At 51.2% G+C, this 20458-nt stretch overlaps 1 pseudogene across 1 annotated transcript; it reads left to right on the top strand.

The window, feature by feature from the left end:
• Positions 1-14064: 14064 nt before the first annotated feature.
• Positions 14065-18160, top strand: LOC108586800 (annotated as a pseudogene). The gene has a single exon (XR_002523192.2). The product of XR_002523192.2 is annotated as a 40S ribosomal protein S12 pseudogene (transcript).
• Positions 18161-20458: the final 2298 nt, after the last annotated feature.

Below are 20458 nucleotides of genomic sequence, written 5' to 3'. Positions count from 1 at the left end.
GGGAACTCACAGGAGCAACTGTGGAAATTAGTTGAAAACAGCAGGATTCTAGCCTGTGCAGCCTGGGAGCACTTCTAGAACTCTGCCAAATTGGCCCTGGCCACTACCTTTGTTGGAAACAAAGGTAAGGGAGTGAAAGTGTCTAAAGAAATGTGGGGGCCGGGTGCAGTGGACCACGCCTGCAATCCTAGCACTTTGGGAGGCCGAGGCAGGCAGATCACAAGGTCAGGAGATCGAGACCAGCCTGATCAACATGGTGAAATCTTGTCTCTACTAATTAGCCGGACATGGTGGTGCATGCCTGTAATCCCAGCTACTCAGGAGGCTGAGGCAAGAGAATCACTTGAACCTGGAAGGCGGAGGTTGCAGTGAGCTGAGATCATGCCATTGCACTCCAGCCTGGGCGACAGAATGAGACTCCATCTCAAAAAAAAAAAGAAAAAAAGAAACGTGGGCCAGGCATGGTGGCTCATACCTGTAATCCCAGCACTTTGGGAGGCCAAGGTGGGTGGATCACTTGAGTCCAGAAGTAGTTCAAGACCAGCCTGGGCAACATGGTGAAACTTGGTCTGTACAAAAAAATACAAAAATTAGCCGAGCATGGTGGCCCACGGCTGTAGTGTCAGCTATCCGGGGTGCTAAGGTAGAAGGTGAGCCAAGGGAGGTTGAGGCTGCAGTGAGCCATCATCCTGCTACTGCATTCCAGCTTGGGCAACAGAGTGAGACACTGTCTCAAAAATAACATAACATAACATAACATAACATAACATAAAATAGGCCAGCCGAGGTGGCTCATGCCTGTAATCCTAGCATTTTGGGAGGTCAAGGCGGGTGGATCACCTGAGGTCAGGGGTTCAAGACCAGCCTGGCCAACATGGTAAAACCCTGTCTCTACTAAAAACACAAAAATTAGCCAGGCGTGGTGGCATGTGCCCGTAATCCCAGCTACCCAGGAGGCTGAAGCAGGAGAATTGCTGGAACCCGGGAGGTGGAGGCTGCAGTGAGCTGAGATCGCATCACTGCACTCCAGCCTGGGCAACAGAACAAGACTCCGTCTCAAAATAAATAAATAAATAAATAAAATGTAGATCAGAATGGTTATTCTCTGAAAGAACAGTTTAAAGGATCCTGATAAACTAAGCTCTGTGAAGGCAGCAGCCTTGTCAGTTTCCTTAACCTTGAGCAATGCTTAGAAGGCAGCAAGTGCACAGGAAATATGTGTTGCATGAATGAAAGAAGGAAGGGAGGGGGAAGGAAGGTAAAGGAGGAAGTGAGCAAGGGAAGGAAGAAAAGGGAAGGAAGGGAGAGGAGAGGAATGAAGGAAGGAAGCAAAGGTAGGAAGGAGGGAGGGAAGGAAAGAAGGAAGGACAGACATTGGCTTATATTATCAGAAGAGGTGGATGGCTATAACTTGAGACAAAATGTGGTTGAAATTCTGACTATAGGTTGAATATCCATATGGGTTCTGGAGTCAGCAGATCTGGGTTGTGGTCCTAGTCCTGACTTATCACTTGTGTGACCTTAGTAAGTCCTGGAACCTCTCTGTGCCCCAGTTTCTCACTTCTGAAATGGGAATACAATAATAACTCATATCTCACCCTGTTGTGAGAATTAACTAACTGATTGAATGTAAAAGTTTGGCACAGTCCTCACTTATAGTAGGTGCTCAATTAATATTAATTAGCTATATAAATGACAATTTTGATGTAGGTGGAAAGAATTTGCCAAATATTTCATGTCAAGGTTATATAACTATTGCAAACTGAGGTATAATTTTTTTTTTTCTGACAAAGGCTAATTTTGAAAGTTCCCAGTGTCTGCAGACTAACACACCTTAGAGAAATGGTTCTTCACTTTTTTCGGGGGGGAGTGGGGGCTGGTAGCAAAGAGCTTTTGAAATTAAATGAAAGCTCTGATTCCCTCTCTCCTGAAATGGCATCTCATTCTTGGGGTTCAGAGCTCCCTGAAGCCCACCCTTGTGGTGAAGGGGCTCCCTGCTCTGCTGCACTGCTCACAGGCTGTAGTGCAAGAACTCAGGCAGCATTCATAGAAGAGGTGGCTGGGAGGAGCAAGCAGGGTCAGCTGTCTTTCAAGGGGTTTGTGGAAACCGAAAGATGAGACGGCTAGAGATAAGCCCCTGTGGCCCCATGGGTGGGTCCCCTTAGAGCCTACTCTCCTGCTAGGGCCAAGCTGGGCTCACTCAGAACCTTGTGGGCTCCAGAGTCCCTGGTGTGGTGCCCACCAGCCAGACCCTCATTCACAGTGCATAAATGGTGCTGCAGGGTGGCTGCCGTGTGAGATTCCTGTCCAGGCACGGATCTTTGGTGCCACACTCACATCAGCTTTCTGTGCATGTTGTCTCCTAATACCACTGCTTTAGGGTGGCAAGTGGGCACACTGCCACAGGTAGTGCATTCCTCAGAACCTCCACCCTGGCAAAGCAGGGTGAGAGTACAGCCTGCAGAGCCTTAGGAAATCCGTGGCAACTCGTCTGTGCATCTCCACCACCCTCCTAGGCATACCTGTTCCTGCCCACTCTCTGGGATCAGCATCAGAACCAAGAGCAAGACTCTGGGAGTAACAGTGGCAGCCACCAGGTGACCTGAGGTGATGGGGAAACTCCAGGGTCAGAGAGCTCCTCCTCCCTGGGAAGGAAGAGGCAGAGGGGAGAGCCTTGGGCCTTTGGGAAGGAAGGTTGGTTTCCTGAGGTGGAGGGAGGGCCCTGTCCTGTTCTTTTTTCCCCTCACAGGGTAATAGCCAGGGGTCTGGGGCTCAGACTGGGATTTTAGAGGGAATAACTCCATAGCAAATGGGGAGGTAGATTCCTGACTTCATGGGATCTTTGGAACCAGGATATGTATGTGTGTGTGTGTGTGTGTGTGTGTGTGTGTGTGTGTGTGTCAGTGTCTTGCTCTGTGTGTGTGTGTGTGTGTGTCAGTGTCTTGCTCTGTCTCCAAAGCTGGAGGTGTCATCATGACTCATTGCAGCCTCTACCTCTCAGGCTCAAGTGATCCTTACACCTCAGCCTTCCAAGTAGCTGGTACCACAGGAGCACACCACCAGACCTGGCTAATTTTTAATTTATTTTTTGTAGAGACCGGGTCTTCCTATGTTGCCAGTCTAGTCTCCCCTGGACAGGCGAGTGGGTGCAAAGGCAGAGGCAGACAGCAGCTCCTGAACTCGTATCGGGGAGCAGAGGAGTGACAATGGCAACTTCATGTTCTACCCTGTCAGGGCAGGGACAGGTTGAGCCCTGCTGATTGCCCCACAGCCCTGTGGGGCGGGGGGATCTCCTCCCAGGGAGTGGCCAGCTCAAGCCCCAACAGGCCCCAGTGGAGGTGGTGCTGGGTGTCGGGCTCCTCACCACAGCGGGTGCACCTGGGACTTGGGCTGGGCAGGCCGGTTCTTTCTGCCCATGAGAGTTGCAGCCTCAGCACCAGCTTTTCAGGAGGTGGCTGAACTTAAGGGAGTACCCAGAAGGGGGTCCTCAGAGATGGGCACCTAAGATATTTCAGAGTTGTTGACACCATGGGGCAACTTTCAGATGGGGAAGTGAACCAATAACATAGCAGGCATGGCCTTGTTCATTGAGCATTCACTACATGCCAGTGCTGCCCGTGGCTTTATATGTACTTTCTCCAGCCACCCATGAAGTGCTGCTCATAGCACTCCGTCTTAGATGAAGAAGCTGAGGTTCAGAGTGATTGTGTGGCTTGCTAAAAGTCCACAAAATACGGAAGGTGCTGAATTCTTCCGACAAAAGAACCTGTATGCTTAACCACTAGATTCTACCACTTCCAGGAGCAAGAAAAACAAGAGGCCAGTAGCGGGGAAAATGGTTTGGGGAACGGAGATGAAGCCATTTATTTACATTTGTTGCCAGGCCCTGGGTAAAAGCTGCCATTGAGTTTTGAAGGCAGTATAAGTGCTGACCCGGGGTGGATGCCCTCTGCTGCAGAAGGCGCTGGCCCAAGGAAGCTCCCAGCCCTGAGGACTTGGCAGCCATTGGCTGATTTGAAAGTATACACAGGGTGTGCCAGCTGGTGTCGCTTCCTCTTCAACATGTATTGATGCTGCAGCTGAGCTGTTGCCCAGCCCCTGGGGAGAAGACACCAGCAGTGTGCCCAACCAGGGCAGGGTGGAGAGCTGCAGCTGCAAGTTGGCATAAGAGGAAGGCTCAGGGCTACAAGGGGATGGTGGTGGGGGGCCAAGGCCTGGAGAGCTGGGCTGCAGCCCGTGTATGTCTGCGAGGCCTTGCTGGGCAGCCTGCCAAGCTCCTCCCCATTCCCAGCCTGCACCCGAGAATGGGGAGGAGCTTGAGTGCTACCCCAGGAGGGGGCGGGTAGGACCTTTGGGTTCAAGCTCCACTGGGCTTGGCAGGAGGCCCCTCCCCCACAGTCAGCAAACAAAGTAATGACTCCCAGAGTAGAACTGTGGAAGCCAGAGATCTAGGTTCCCCTGGGTGGGAATTAGAGCAGGCAGACCTGGCCAGGAGCCACCTGGCAGGGGCCATCCGTGTCCAAGGACATGGCCTGCATGCAGCTAGGCAGAGGCTGTACCCATGGATGATTAATGGGTATTGATCACTGGGGAGGCCAAATGTAGCCTGGACACTGCTGGCACTTGCCCTGCGTCTGTTCCCTTTGTACTGGGCAGGGTAGAGAAGCAGCAAGGATATGTGTTCATTTGCTTTATACTGTTAGCCATGCTTCCCTTTATTTTCTTTCCCTTGTAGCTTTTTTTTTTTTTTTTTTTTTTTGAGACAGAGTCTTGCTCACAATGCAGGCTGAGTGCAGTGGCACAACTTCAGCCTTCCACTGCAGCCTCCTCGGCCCTGGGTTCAAGCAATTCTCCCGCCTCAGTCTCCCGAGTAGCAGGGATTACAGCCTCATGCCACCACGCCTGGCTAATTTTTGTATTTTTAGTAGAGATGGGGTTTTGCCATGTTGGCCAGGCTGGTCTCGAACGCCTGACCTTGTGATCCTCCCGCCTCGGCCTCCCATAGTGCTGAGATTACAGGTGTGAGCCACCACGCCTGGCCTCGTTTGGGCCTCTTTATAATGGATTCCTATGCACAGTTTATCTCTCATTCTTGTGCTTCTGTCCTTATGTGTGTATGTCTGTGTGTACGAGAGAGAGAAAAAGGAGGAAGGTCCATGGGGAGGAGGTGCCAGAGCGTGTATGAAGAAGGGGCTAGCCTTGATGATGACTTCATATTGCTGGCCGGGGCACGGAGGAAGCAGTGCTTTTCTCTTCGTCTCTTATTTTGGTACTCCCTTTCCAAGCTGCCTCCTGAGCTCTTTATAAACGCTGGCATTCTGACCGAGAAAGACTCGCCAACATCCAAGAGTGGCAAAAGGGAACAGGAGACACATCGTTGGCTTGGGAACCGCTCCCGCTCGCAGGAAGTCAGCTCACAGGAGATTTTTCTCTGTCAGTGTCCTCCTGTGGTTTCTAGTCTGGGGAGAACACATCAGCACACTAACGGAAGAAAGGGGAGCCCGCGAAGACCAAGGCTGCCGCACTGAGGGCGTGGATTTGAGGGCTCTTCTCCAGGCTGACAGTTGGGATCCTCATTTTGTCAGCCCTGTGGAGTTCCTACTAGAGTGCCATGCAAGGCAGCGGGGGTTTGGAAGACGGAAGTCCTGTCACTGCCTTCAAAGGGCTTGCTGCCCAGTTGACATAAGACATACTGGAAGCATTTGAGCAGGATATAATTATCCGCTTAGTGAGGCCGCATCAGCCCCTGTCTCCTCTCCTCTGAGATGAGCACAGCAGTCACACAACTTATGTGTTGCCAAGACACCAGGGCAAAGCAGCCCTGCTGCCATTTTAGGATCTGCTTGATATGGAGATTCAGGCACTCAACAAATAGTGTATTGAGCATGTGGCCACATATCAGGTGCTGTTCTAGGTAAGTGCAATAGACAGAAGGTAGAAGAAGGAAATGTTGTAGCTAGCACCTTGACTTTGACAAGATTTCTTGCAATTTTGTTCATAATATTCTCTTTTCTTTGGGGGGTGTTGAGGGGGGATGGAGTTTCCCTCTTGTGCCCAGGCTGGAGTGCAGTGGCAGGATCTTGGCTCACTACAACCTCTGCCTCCCAGGTTCAAGCGATTCTCCTGCCTCAGCCTCCCAAGTAGCTGCGATTATAGGTGCTCACCACCACGCCCGGCTAATGTTTGTATTTTTAGTAGAGACAGGGTTTCACCATGTTGGCCAGGCTGGTCTCGATCTCCTGACCTCAGGTGATCTGCCCATCTCAGCCTCCTAAAGTGCTGGGATTACAGGCATGAGCCACTGCTTTCGGACCATAATAGTCTTATGGATAATATGGAGAAATGTGGACTGAACAGTGCAGTTAGGAGGACACATAGCTAGTTGTTCGGCCTATAAAAGATATTGATCAGGCCAGGTGTGGTGGCTCACACCTGTAATCCTAGTACTTTGGGAGGCCAAGGCAGGTGGATCACCTGAGGTCAAAAGTTCTAGACCAGCTGTGACCAACATGGTGAAACCTCGTCTCTACTAAAAATACAAAATTAGCTGGGTGTGGTGGTGCATGCCTGTAATCCCAGCTACTTGGGAGGCTGAGGCAGGAGAATCGCTTGAACCCATGAGGCAGAGGTTGCAGTGAACTGATATCATGCCATTGCACTCCAGCCTGGGCAACAAGAGAGAAACACCATCTCAAAAAAAAAAAAAAAAAGATACTGATCTGTTTTAACCTTGATGGAGGTCTCTAGTGGTGTGCCATTGGACTCTGTTTGTGACTCTGTCTCACCCATTTATTTATTTGTTTACTTATTTTCAGCCTCCCAAAGTGCTGGGATTATAGGCGTGAGCCACTGTGCCTGGCTGTCACCCATTTTTTTTTTTAATCACTCAAATGTTTAAATGGAAAGATTAATACAAAAACACCTAATAACTCTTCACCTATATTGACCAGTTTTTGCCAGTCACATTCATGTTCTTTCTTTCTAGTACACGCACATACATATATATGCACATTTGTTTTTGCTGAATCATTTGAAAGTAAATTGTAGACATCATGATATTTCACCTGTAAAGCTTCAGCAGGTGTTTCTGAAAGACCAGGACTTAATCACATCTGAGAAATACCATTATCATACCTAAAAAGATGAAGAATGCCGTAATATCATCTAATACACAGTCCACATTAAAATTTCCCCAATTGCTCCATGGCTTTTTTTTTTTTTTCTTTTTGAACATTCAATCAAGGTTCACACATTGCTATTGATTTTGTTTATTTATTTATTTATTTATTTTTTTTTTTTTTTTTGAGACGGAGTCTCGCTCTGTCGCCCAGGCTGGAGTGCAGTGGCCAGATCTCAGCTCACTGCAAGCTCCGCTTCCCGGGTTCCCGCCATTCTCCTGCCTCAGCCTCCCGAGTAGCTGGGACCACAGGCGCCGCCACCTCGCCCGGCTAATTTTTTGTGTTTTTAGTAGAGACGGGGTTTCGCCGTGTTAGCCAGGATGGTCTCGATCTCCTGACCTTGTGATCCGCCCGTCTCGGCCTCCCAAAGTGCTGGGATTACAGGCTTGAGCCACCGCGCCCGGCCGATTTTGTTTATTTTTTTAGACAGGGTCTCATTCTGTCCCTTAGGCTGGAGTGCAGCAGCACCATCATGGCTCCCTGCAGCTTTGACCTCCTGGGCTTAGGTGTTCTCCCACCTCAACCTTTCGAGTAGCTGGGACAACAGGTGCACACCACCATGCCTGAGTAATTTTGTATTTTTTGTAGAGACCAGTTTCACCATGTTGCCCAGGATGGTCTTGAACTTCTGGGCTCAAGCGATCCACCTGCCTTGGTCTCCCGAAGTGCTGGGATTACAGGTGTCAGCCACCTCACCTCGCTGCATTTGATTATTATGTCTTTTTAGTCCCTTAATCTAAAACAGCCCCACCTCTGTCTGTTTTGCCTCTCACTAGATTGCCCTTTCTGAAGAGTCCAGGCTAGTTGTCTCGTAGAATACTACTCATGCTGGATGTGTCTGATTGTGTCTTCATTATTAGATCTGGGTTATAACACACCTTTGACAAGAATGCTGCAAAAATTGATGATGTTTTGTACTTTTTTTTTCTTCTTTTTTTTCTTTTTTTGAGATAGGGTCTCACTTTGTCACCCAGGCTGGAGAGCAGTGGCGTGATCTCAGCTCACGGCAGCCTTGACCTCCCAGGTTCAAGCAGTCCTCCTGCCTCACCCTCTGAAGTAGCTGGGACTACAGGCATGCGCCACCATACCTGGCTAATTTTTGTAGAGACAGAGTTTTCCTGTATTGCCCAGGTTGGTCCCGAACCCCTGAGCTCAGGCAATCTGCCCGCCTCGGCATCCCAAAGTGCTAGGATTCCAGGCGTGAGCTGCTGGGCCCAGCCTGTTTTGTACTTCTTATTGCATCATATCAGAAGGTAAATTACGTCAAACAGTCCCATTACTGTGCTGCTACTTTTGTCTGCTTGGTTAAGATTGTGGCCACGAGATCTCTCCCTTAGAGATAAATGTTCCCTTTGGTAATTAGTAAGTCATCTGTGGGACACTTTGTTAACATATAGTTTCCTAATAATCTTCCACCCAATGATTTCCCATCCACTGATGATTCTTACTTGAATCTAGATTTTCTAATTCCATCACCATTTCTTCTACATTTTTTAAAAAATTTTTTGAGACAGTCTCGCTGTCAGTCAGGCTGAAGTGCAGTAGCATGATCTCGGCTCACTGCAACCTCCGCCTCTTGAGTTCAAGAGATTCTCCTGCCTCAGCCTCTTGAGTAGCTGGGACTACAGGCGCCCACCATCACGCCTGGCTAATTTTTTTGTATTTTTAATAGAGACGGGGTTTCACCGTGTTAGCCAGAATGGTCTCGATCTCCTGACCTCGTGATCCGCCCGCCTTGGCCTCCCAAAGTGCTGGGATTACAGGTGTTAGCCACCACTCCCAGCCCTGCTCACCCAATATTTTTATCAATAGCTTGAATAAAGGCATAAGGAATGGTTATCATGTTTACAGATTACTCCAAACTGGGAGGGGAAGCCAATGTATGATAATACAATCAGTTTTCAACATGACTTCAGTGGGATGACATCTGAGCCAGAACCTATTATTTATTTATTTTTTGAGAGAGAGTCTTGCTCTGTTGCCCAGGCTGGAGTGCAATGGCGCGATCTCGGCTCACTGCAAGCTCCGCCTCCCAGGTTCATGCCATTCTCCTGCCTCAGCCTCCTGAGTAGCTGGGACTATAGGCACCCGCCACCGCGCCCGGCTAATTTTTTTTTTTGTATTTTTAGTAGAGACGGGGTTTCACCATGGTCTCGATCTCCTGACCTAGTGATCCACCCGCCTTGGCTCCCAGAGTGCTGGGATTACAGACGTGAGCCACCGCGCCCAGCTGGTAAAACTCTTTATTGGACCAAAGTTGATATAAAAAAATAGTTCTGGTTGTCAGCTGCCATGAGTCAGCAGTATTTTGTGACACTAGTTGCATTCATTCATTCATTCAGCCAATACTTATTGAAGTCCTACTTACCATGTGCCAAGCACTATTCTAGAGGCTTCAGATAACATTACTTAACAAACCAAATAAGCAAAAATCTCTGCCCTCCCAGTCAGCATTCTGGGGGAGATGGGATGTCAGACAATAAAGAAAAACCATAATATATCGTATGTTATTCAGTGATGAGTGCGCTGAAAAAATATCTCAAGGTATTTTTAAGGAGATAAGGGGCATATTAGGAGGAAGTTCAGATTCTTCAAGGTGATAAATGAGCAAAAGGAAGCAAGGGACTCAGTCCTGTGGTTATCTAGGGGGAGAGTGTGCCAGGTGAGGGAGCAGCCAGATCAAAGGCCCTGCTGTGTTCAGGCTACTATACATGTACCTGGTGTGGATGAATGAGGGGAAAAGTAGTAGAGGATGCAGTGGTACTGGTGGTGAGGATGACATGGAGGGCTTTGCAGACCATTGCAAGTAAAGTCATTCTGAATGAGATGGGGAAACTCTTGGAGGATTTTGAGCAGAGGAAAGCCCTGACCTGGCTTGTTTTGTTTTGTTTTATTTGAGATGGAGTCTCGCTCTGTAGCCCAGGCTGGAGTGCAGTGGCACAATCTCGGCTCACTGCAACCTCCGCCTCCCAGGTCCCAGTTCAAGCAATTCTCCTGCCTCAGCCTCCCGAGTAGCTGGGATTACAGGCACACACCACCATGCCCAGCTAATTTTTGTGTTCTTAGTAGAGATGGGGTTTCACCATGTTGGCCAGGATGGTCTTGAACTCCTGACCTCAAGTGATCTGCCCGCCTCGGCCTGCCAAAGTGCTGGGATTACAGGCATGAGCCACCATGCCTGGCCTGGCTTGTGTTTTAAAGACTCACTCCAGCTGCTGTGTTAAGAATAGATTGTAGGGGAACCAAGGAGGAAACGGGGAGAACAGTTAGGAGGCCCTTCCAGTAACCCCGAGAAAGAGGGTGGTGCCTGGGCCCTAAGGAGCGGGGAAGTGGTCAGATTATAGATTTGCTAATGGATTGGATGTGAGGAGTGAGAGAATGAGAGGAGCTGAGGGTTTTGGCCTGAGCAACTTAAAGGTGGAATTGCCATTAAATTAGATGGGGAAGGCTGTAGGTGGAGCACATGAGAAGGGGGAGAGATCAGGAGCTTAGTTTGGGACGTGTTGGGGTGAGATGCTTTTTAGACAGCCAAGTAGAAATCTTGAGGCCGGGTCAGGTGTGGTGGCTCACGCCTGAAATCCCAGCATTTTGGGAGGCCAAGGCAGGCGGATCCCGAGGTCAGGAGTTCAAGACCAGCCTGGCCAACATTGTGAAACCCTGTCTCTACTGAAAATACAAAAAATTAGCTGGGTGTGGTGGCATAAACCGGTAATCGCAGCTACTTAGGAGGCTGAGACAGGAGAATCGCTTGAACCCAGGAGGCAGAGGTTGCAGTGAGTGGAGACTGCACCATTGCACTCCAGCCTCGGCGACAGAGCAAGACTCTGTCTCAAAAAAAAAAAAAAAAAGTTGAGGCCATTTGGCTGAGCAGGGCTGGACTAGGCTGCAGATAGGAGTTTGGGTATCACTGTTTGTAGGTGGATTGACCCCATTTAGAGTAAAGCATCCAAACCTGGGCAAATAGTAGCACTGTGGGTGCTTGCTGCTGTCCACATCCCATGTGGAATTATGTGTCCAGTGCTGGGAGCCCCTTTAAAAGGGATGCTGCTAGCCTGCACCATGTCCACAGAAGGATGATGGAGGTACAGAAATCATGGAGCATGAGGAAGCTTAGCTATAAGAAAGGAGACCTGGGACCATGTGGGTGCTGTGCCCACCCTCTTGACAGCATTCCTGTTGTGGGAGCAGATGTGGCAGACCCTGGAAGTGGGGAGGAGAGGAAAAGAGGTGCTCTGAGGAGGCTGATTTTGGCTGGGGGTGAAGAGGAGCTTTCCTGCAATTGCAGGAAATTTATGGAGATTTATGGAGAGATGGTCTCTACTGCCATGGAAGTAACTAGCAGAGGCTTTCACTCTTTTGGACTCTAACTATGGGAGGAACTACTACATTTTTCTGTAATCCTGTGCACACTTAGGAAAAGTTGAAGTAGCTTTCCCAAAATTACTTATCCTTTGAGATTATTGCTTAGATAGTTTCTATGTTTTGTTTGTTTCTTAATGCTGTTGGGATCCACTAAATTGATTTCAGAATCTGCGAATGGTCCAGGCTGCAGTTGGAAACCCCTGGTCTCAGCAGAGCTGAGCTCCACCCGTGATGTTAGAAGCCAGGAGAATTAGGGGTGGGTGCCTCTGGGCTTCCACTCCAGTCTTAGGGGTTCCCTTCCCCTGCCGGGCCACGTGCAGGTTGTGAAGGTCTTACCTCCTTAGCAGTACATTAAATCCTATTATCCCACTTAAGCTAATCTTGCCCTTCCCCCACCCGAGGGCTTCGCGTGGACAGAATAGTAAGTGTACAAGCCCGCAGGGTGCCTGACCAAGTGCTGAGCTTGTAGTGAATGCCCAGCCATGACTTGCAGTGGATTGACCTGTGCAAAAATTGGACTCTCAAGCTGCTAGCCCCGGTGTCAGCACGAGCTCGGCCGAGTTCATTTGGTCGCAGGAACAAGGGGGCCAGGAGCAAGAGGGGAGGGGGCGCCTAAAGGGGGGAGACCAAGGTCTAATCACCAGCCGCCCCCCAACTCCCTAGGCGCATAGTGGGGACGCAGCGTGTCCCCAGACCAACGCCACTAGCAGAGGGTCCCAGAGGAGCCGGAAGGGGCCGGGGCCTGGGCGGCGGTGGGAGGGTCTGAGCAGTGGGGGCGGGGAGCTGGGGGTCGGCTTTTGTCAGCGTCTCAGCACTCGGGCGGCCGCCGGGGCTACTGATCACTGGCTTGACCCCCTGCGGCCGCGCCCCGACCTGCTGCGTCCCCTCGCGCTGCCAGCGCCGGTGAAGGTGGAAAGGGGAAGGGGGAAGGGGCGGGCCGGCCGGGCTCACCGCCGACTTCCTCCTTCGGCCCCGCCCTCCGCCGATTGCGGGCGAGCTCTGCCCAAGCCGAGGCTGCCTGGCCGGCGCTGGCGGGAGTACTGCGGTGCCCTGCGGAGGGGCTGCGTTCGCCAGGGCCCACGTGACACTGTTTCTCACCTCCCGCCACCCAGGTCTGAAGGCGGGAGCCCCCGGGGCGACTCGGGGGCGGACCGCGGGGCGGAGCTGTCGCCCGGGAGTCCGGCCGAGCCACCTGAACGCGAGCCGCGGGACACCGTCGCTCCTGCTCTCCGAGTGCTGCGCGCCGCGATGGGCCAGAGGAGCTGGCTCGCCGCCCCATGGGGCGCGCTGCCGCCTCGGCCACCGCTGCTGCTCCTGCTGCTGCTGCTTCTGCTGCAGCCGCCACCTCCGACCTGGGCGCTCAGCCCCCGGATCAGCCTGCCGCTGGGTGAGTGCCGGTGACCTGGGGGCGCGGGCCGGGGGAAGGAGGGCTGCCGGGGACGTGCCTCGTGCGGAGGTGACTGTGACAAAGGACCAAGGAGGGGACCTGTCGGAGGCACGGGGTCCATTAGGACACCTTCTTTTTTCAAAGCGCTGCGCTCAGGGAGGGAGAGGAGAGGGAAGCTGTGGGGCTGCGGGCCCCTTTCTTCAGTTTTCTTTCTGGGCAGGGGTGGGGTCTAGCCCGCTCTGTCGTCCCGGCTAGTTCCCTTAGGAGGATGCACTTTCGGCGGGGTCCGCCTGCCCATCTACTTGTCTTTGATGCTGACCAGAGCCGACCGCGGTGCCGCCCCCGATGGCGGCTCGGGGTAGAGGGAGGCCAGTGCTTGCAGTCCTATAAACACTGGGGTTCTGGTATTCCCAGCAAGTCGCAGCAGGGCCGGGAGCTGTGGTGGGGCGGGCGGGCGGGCGGGCCGATCCTCCCTCTCCGCCCCTCCATCCCTGGCTTACCAGTGCAGCCCCAAGCCCCAGCATGGAGAGACCTCCAGGCCCTGGGAGCGACCAGACTGCGGATAGGGGCAGCTCTGGGCGCTGACATTCCCAAGTCCTGGGCGCGACCCCTCCTCAGAGTGACCTGCGAGTAGCATCCTGGTTGTCTGGGTTCCTTTCCTGGTGCTCACATCTGCTTCTGTGGCCACCTCCTGTTTCAGCTCTGTGCCCTTCCCTCTCCTTTTCCCTTCCATCCGTTTGCTTCTCCAACTCTTCTTGGGACACTTGGGCTTTGGATTCAGAGGGTCCTGGATCCCAAGCCCATTTCTTCCACTGGGCAAGTAAGTGCCTTCTGCTCCCAGTACCCCACTTTCCTCATCTGCAAAATAGGCAGAGTCATAGGTGCCTTGCAAGGTGTGTTACTCGGATATGAAGTTTATAAGTTCCCAACAGATGTTGTATCCGCAAGCCCTTTAACTTGTTGGTTGTCATATTGTCTGAATTGGAATAAAGCATGTATAAATTAGAGGTTACAGACTGAAACTGTCCCAGACTTCCATCTCCTCACAGCATCCCCACCCCTGAAAGCATCCTATTTACAAAAGGAAATAGTAGAATCAGCACTTAAATTAAGGCAGGGCCCTAGTGGCTTCAAGTAACCTTATCTGAACCCCTGTCTGAAATATTGCAGATGACCTGCGTTCAAATGCTACCTCAGCCACTTAGTAACCGTGTGACCTTGAGCAGGCTACTTAAAGTTTCTGGGTCTTGATTTCTTCATCTGTAAAACAGGTATAATAATAGAACCTACCTCAAGGTAGTGAGGATTAAATCAGCTCGTGTTTGAAAAGTCGTTGGGACAGGGCCTGGTACAGGAACCGCTGAATGAGTGTTATTCAGCTCAGAGTTTATTCCTGTACGTCCCGCCCAGATCTGGGGTGATTCTGCCTGGGGTTAGGACAGGGTTGGGGTGTTAGTTTGACTGTAGCCCCTTGGGTGCTTCAGCTTGTGAAGTCAGGATAAACAGGTGTAACCAGCCCCAGGCCTGCTGCGTTGCTACTTCTGTTGTGGCCACAACTCCCTTTGCCCTCAGACCCTCTCATTTTTGGGAGAAGGCAAGGTGAGATGGGGGCAGATGCTCCAATGGACTCCACTTATGTCCTTGGGAAAGCTGGGCTAGCTCATGGGACCGTGTCAAAAGACAGTAGGTTTCATGTCCAACTCTGGAACTGGATGGTACAATGACAGGGTAGCTAGAAGGCAAAACTGGAGAGCAGTAGGGGAATCGAGGGGACCTGCTTCCCGAGGAGCAGCTAGAATACTTGGTTATTATTACCCATGCAGCTGCAGGACCTGGCCCACTTCTACAAGCCTGTGACTGTTCTCAGACTTCTGTCACATGCCAGCATTCACCTGTCAGGGCTGCTGTAGGCGGGCTTGCATTTTGTGCATTGTACCAAGGTGCCCAGCTGAGGGCTGAGAGGACCTGAAATGCAGTCCACACTCAGCTCTCCAACCTGGGAATCCTGGAGCAAAAGACCCCTTCTGCTATGTTCTTGGGGCTAGGTCTGCCCAGAGTGGCCCATTTTTCCAGTCCCACCAAAGCCCTGGAATAGTGTAGGGGCACCCAGCTACCTGAACTTGTGAGCTCGTATCTAGACTCGACTGAGTTGCCACTATACCCTGGAGTGCCCCCTCTCTGGGCTTCCTCCTGGCCCTCATACCCACCTCCCACTCTTACCTACGTGCAGGTCCTAGGACTGGCTGGGGGTCCGGGAGGGGAATGCCCTGGTAACTGAACAGGCTCACCCTTGAGTGTGGCCTAAGGCGGTTTCCTGCCTCATCCCAGGGGTCTCATTAGATGTTCCTGGCAGTGTGCCCATCCTGGGCAGGCTCGTGGTGACCATCGGATGCCGGGTCCAGGGCCCTAGTGCCCTCCCTCACATGCATCTTAGGAAAAAGGGTCATGGAACTGGAGATTACACACCTCCCTTTCCTCCTGCTACTCACTCCTCTACTGAATTCCCAGCCACACCCCATAAGGACCCAGATGCCTAGGGACAGTGGGGCTATGTCTGTGGTTTAAAACAAAATCCCTTGAAGTGGAGCGTCCAGCTTGCCCTGCATCTGGGGTCCTTCATAGGGAACCCTAATTATTGTTGATGAACAGCACATTCCTGGGGTGCTTAAGATGCAGGGGGCCAATTTGTGGCCTCGCCCAGTGGCCAGTAGTGGGAGGAGGATGGGGAGACAGCCACTACGGGCTCCACAGTCAGCTGGAAGTCTCTGAAAGGAATGCTTCAAAGAAGCGTGTGGAATTTGGGTTCTCTTGTGTTGGAACTACCATGTAGAGCTCCATGACCAAAGCCTCGGTCAGGAGCAGGAGTGGTGCTGAGTAGAAGCAATGGCACCCAGTGCCTCCCAGCCTGGCCATGTGGGGAGAAACAAAACACACCCGCTCCCATGGTCCTCCAAAGTCTTATTGGGCCACCTTATTTGGACACTTAAAGGGAATTATTATTATTACTCTTTTGAGATAGAGTTTCACTCTGTCTCCCAGGCTGGAGTGTAGTGGCGCCATCTCGGCTCACTGCAGCCTCTACCTCCAAGGTTCAAGTGATTCTCCTGCCTCAGCCTCTCGAGCAACTGAGACTACAGGTGCCTGCCACCATGCCTAGCTAATTTTTGTATTTTTGTAGATATGGAATTTCACCATGTTGCCAGGCTGGTCTCGAACTCCTGACCTTAGGTGATCCGCCCATCTTGGCCTCCCAAAGTGCTGGGATTACAGGCATGAACCACCATGCCCAGCCTTAAAAGGAGTTATTAATTCCCTCCTGCCCCAGAAGTGCCAGGCGGGAAAGCTCTGGATGCAGTATTTCTGAAGCAGATTGGACAGAAATCTGTAGGCCTGTAAACTGCCGTCAACAAAACCCCATTGAGCAGAGAGAATGGGGCATTTGGCACAAATCAGCTGCTTGCCCTCTGGCCCTGGAGGAGGCAGCCAGGGTCAAGGCTGCCCTGGGAAGCCTTGATGCTGGTCGCTTGTTGAGCCCTCACCCCGGTTACTGGCTTCCCTCCTTGACATGGTCTCAACTGGACATGAACCTTTGTCTCCAGCTCCGTCCTATGGGCCGGCATCTCTCTGATTCTGCAGAGGCAAGTGGAAGGCGCTCTAACTGTGGATGCTCAGAGCCTGGCTTTATAAAGTAGCTTGCCACCCTTACTAACTGCACAACCTGGGGCACGCTCCCAGCCTTCTCCAGGCCCATTTTCACATTAGCAAGATAGGAATAATGGCCATCTTCACAGTGTTCTGAGAGGATTACATGAAATAATGTATGTAAAGTGTTTGGCGTGGTGCCTGGCACGTGCTGCGTCCATGGTAAAAAGGTAGCTTCTGCTCTGTTGTGCTAGAAATCCCCTGCCAGCCTTGCTTGGTGAGGTTATTTGCATCCATTTTGGTGCACACTGGTGGTATGCAGTCCCTCTGCTAGGTGCCAAGCCTGTCGGGCTTAGCGCCTGCCCTGGTAGAAAAGACAAAGCAAGGCCCCCAGGGACGGATTGGAGGTCATTATCAGGGGTCCTGCTTAATTATAGCCCAGTTATTAAGTGCTCCTGATTCAGCCTTTTCAAAGTTCTCCTTTGCCTGAAGAACCTCTTCTGCATGGGGCTGGACCATGCCTCTCCCTACCTGCCCCTCACTGGTTCTGCTCTGCCTTCTGCACAACCCACATCCAGCTGGTGTTGAAATACCTATTTGCCAACCCAGGAAAGCTGTAAACTTGCACAACTTTTGGGGCACATCTGGATATACCAGCATGTTCATCCTCTAGGCAAGAGACAGAGGGTGGCACAAGGCCTGGAGAAAAGGCTAGACTTGGGTCATGTCATCAATCACTCCTTCCTTTATCTTCTTAGAGCCTGTTGCCTCTCACTCCACCCCCATGGGTGCTCAGGCTGGCACAGGACTCAGGGGGCCTATGATGTGGCCCTCCCTGGGGATCAGGGGGAAGAGGAACAACACAACGTGAGACTCCGGTGGTCGAGGCCCGCCTTCCCTCAGATTAGCTTTTTGGGAAATCTGCTCCCTTGGACTGCATTCTCTATGTTTTTCCCCAGCTGGTCTCCCTGCCCCTCCTCTTTACATTCTGTCCTCCGTGTGCTGGGAGCAGGACAGCTATCCTGTCTGTAAGATAAGATAATTAAAAGCCTGGTGGCTCTTTCCGTGCTGCCACCAAGTTGTGCAGAGACGGAGGCTCAGGCTCGGGTGCATTCACGATTCTGCTTCACCCGTAACCCGCTGCCATGGCCGAGGAAGGCATTGCTGCTGGAGGTGTAATGGACATTAATACTGCTTTACAAAAGGTGCTAAAGACAGCCTCATCCACAATGGCCTAGCACATGGAATTCGCGAAGCTGCCAAAGCCTTAGACAAGCGCGAAGCCTATCTTTGTGTGCTTGTATCCAACTGTGATGAGACTGTGTATGTCAAGTTGGCGGAGGCCCTTTGTACTAAGCACCAAATCAACCTAATTAAGGTTGATGACAACAAAAAAAGGGGGGAATGGGTAGGCCTCTGTCAAATTGACAGAGAGGGGAAACCCCATAAAGTGATCGGTTGCAGTTGTATAGTAGTTAAGGACTGTGGCAAGGAGTCTCAGGCCATGGATGTCATCGGAGAGCACTTCAAATGCAAGAAATGAAGAAAACATATTTGACTTACAAAAAAAAAAAAAAAAGCCTGGTGCCCACACTGGCTCTATACTTGTTAGCTCACCATCGACCCTCTTCTGGGCACTGAACACTGGAACACTAGGGGCTGGCTCCTGCCCTGTGGCAGAGATAGTCACAGAAGAGTAGAGTGACTACAGAGTGATACACAGAGGTGGAGTGTTTTGTCCAACTGCTAGAGTTCTGCCTCTCAGGCCTGTGATCTGACCTGTTGTGCATGGAAGCTCTATTCTGCACTCCTGGATCCATCTGGAAGCCCATCCTGTAGTCTAACAGGCTTCAGAGAGGTGGGGGGGCCTGTGGTGAGGGAGTTTCAGTGGGATGGTAGGTAGGAGACAGAAGCCATCATTTTACCATACTCCTAAAGAGAAGCCAAATTAGCCTACTTGTGTCCTCTTTTTTTGGCACCTTTTGGCCCATCCTCTAGGAAGGGGGCCAACAGGAAGAGCAAAGAAAAGCAGCCATTGCGGTGCACACACTGTGTGCCAGGCACTGCTGTTGGATATAGAAGTGTATTGCTTTATCTCATGCAGATGAAGAAACCAAAGCTCAGTGAAGCTAACTCATTACCAAGGTCATGCAGCTATAGAAGAGTTTGGGACCAAGCCTTGGGCCACAGTTCTCGATTCAGCAACCACATTCTTTCCATTATAACAGCTGCCTCCTGCTTCACCTGTGAATCGTACAAAAGCAGCAAGATGACCCGCCTCAGCCCTTGAATAATTGCAGGTTATATATTTCCATCTGGTAAAGAAATCTGTTGAGGTTAGTCTAGACGGGGCAAGGGATCCAGCCGAGGACCCTGGTGGCATGGCATGGCATGGCCATGGTTGGAAATAGGCAGAGCTGGCAGACTTGGTCAGGAATGTGGCACACAGGAGACTGGGGCACATGTCTCAGACAGAAGTTTGCAGACTGAGGGGTAGTGGGCCACAGCCAGCCTGGGGATATATTTTGTTGGACTTCCAAGCTCTTTAGAAAAATTTTAATTAGGCCAGGTGTGGTAACTCACGCCTGTAATCCCAGCACTTTGGGAGGCTGAGGCGGGTGGATCACCTGAGGTCAGGAGTTCGAGACCAGCCTGGCCAACATGGTGAAACCCCATCTCTACTAAAAATAGAAAAATTAGCTGGGCATAGTGGCGGGCACCTGTAATCCCAGCTACTCAGGAGGCTAAGGGAGGAGAATTGCTTGAACCTGGGAGACAGGGGTTGCAGTGAGCCGAGATTGTGCCATTGTACTCCAGCCTGGGCTACAAGAGCAAAACTCCGTCTCAAAAAAAAAAAAAGAGAAAAATTTTAATTAGTTGCTAATATTTAAAACTTAGGAAACTCCTAAGTCGAACTCCTGTCGGCTGTTATACTTCTATGTGTTCAGTGCTTTTGGGAGGGGTCAGAGTGGAAGCAGTGCTTCTCAGACACAATTTTGTGAGTATGAAGCTTCAGGACCTCCACATTCCCCCATTTTTATCTGGGGCCCCTCTCTGGGCTGGAGCATTCTGACTGGGACTGTGTCATTCATTTGTTCAGTCAACAAACGTTTATGGAACAACTGCTGGGAGCCCGCCTGACCAGTTGATACAAACATGAATAAGACATGGTCTTGATCTTGAAGGTGCTCTCAACTTGGTGGAAAAGAGAGCACAAAGGCCGGGCATAGTGGCTCATGCCTGTAATCCCAACACTTTGGGATTACATCTCTACTAAAAAAAATAAAATAAAATAAAAAACAAACAAAAATTAGCCAGGCATGATGGTGGGTGCCTGTAATTCCGGCTATTTGGGAGGCTGAGGCTGAGGTGGAAGAATTGCTTGAACCCAGGAGGCGGACGTTGCAGTGAGCCAAGATCATGCCATTGCAATCCAGCCTGGGCGACAGAGCAAGACTGTCTTAAAAAAGAAGAAAGAAAGAGCACAGATAGACCATCAGACCATCATCATCATCATCAAACATCAAACATTGCCATCTTCAGACAGTGGCACCAGTGCCCTGCAAGACATGTGAACAGGAAATGATGGGCATACGGAGAAGGGCCCTTGCCCAGCTGGGGATTCAGGAAGGCCTCCTGGAGGAGGTGGAACTGAGCTGAGTCTCAAAGGATGAGTGTGAGTTAGTCAAAAGGAAAGCCTTCTGGGCGGAGGGGACTTCCTGAACAGACCGGAGATGAGAAATGGGCCCTTAACTTGCAGGTCCATGTCACTTGGTTGAACCAGGAGGTGGGTGGGTGGCAAAGGCTGGCAAGTTAGGAGCTCAGACAACGGGGCGCTATTGAAGTTTTTAGGCAGAACAGTGACGGCTCCCAGAGAGCCCTCTGGCTG

The sequence above is a fragment of the Papio anubis genome, chromosome 7, assembly GCF_008728515.1.
Source record: "Papio anubis isolate 15944 chromosome 7, Panubis1.0, whole genome shotgun sequence".
Classification (NCBI taxonomy): Eukaryota; Metazoa; Chordata; class Mammalia; order Primates; family Cercopithecidae; genus Papio; species Papio anubis.
Note: the sequence above shows the minus strand (reverse complement) of the source record. Positions and strands in the feature narration are given on the sequence as shown.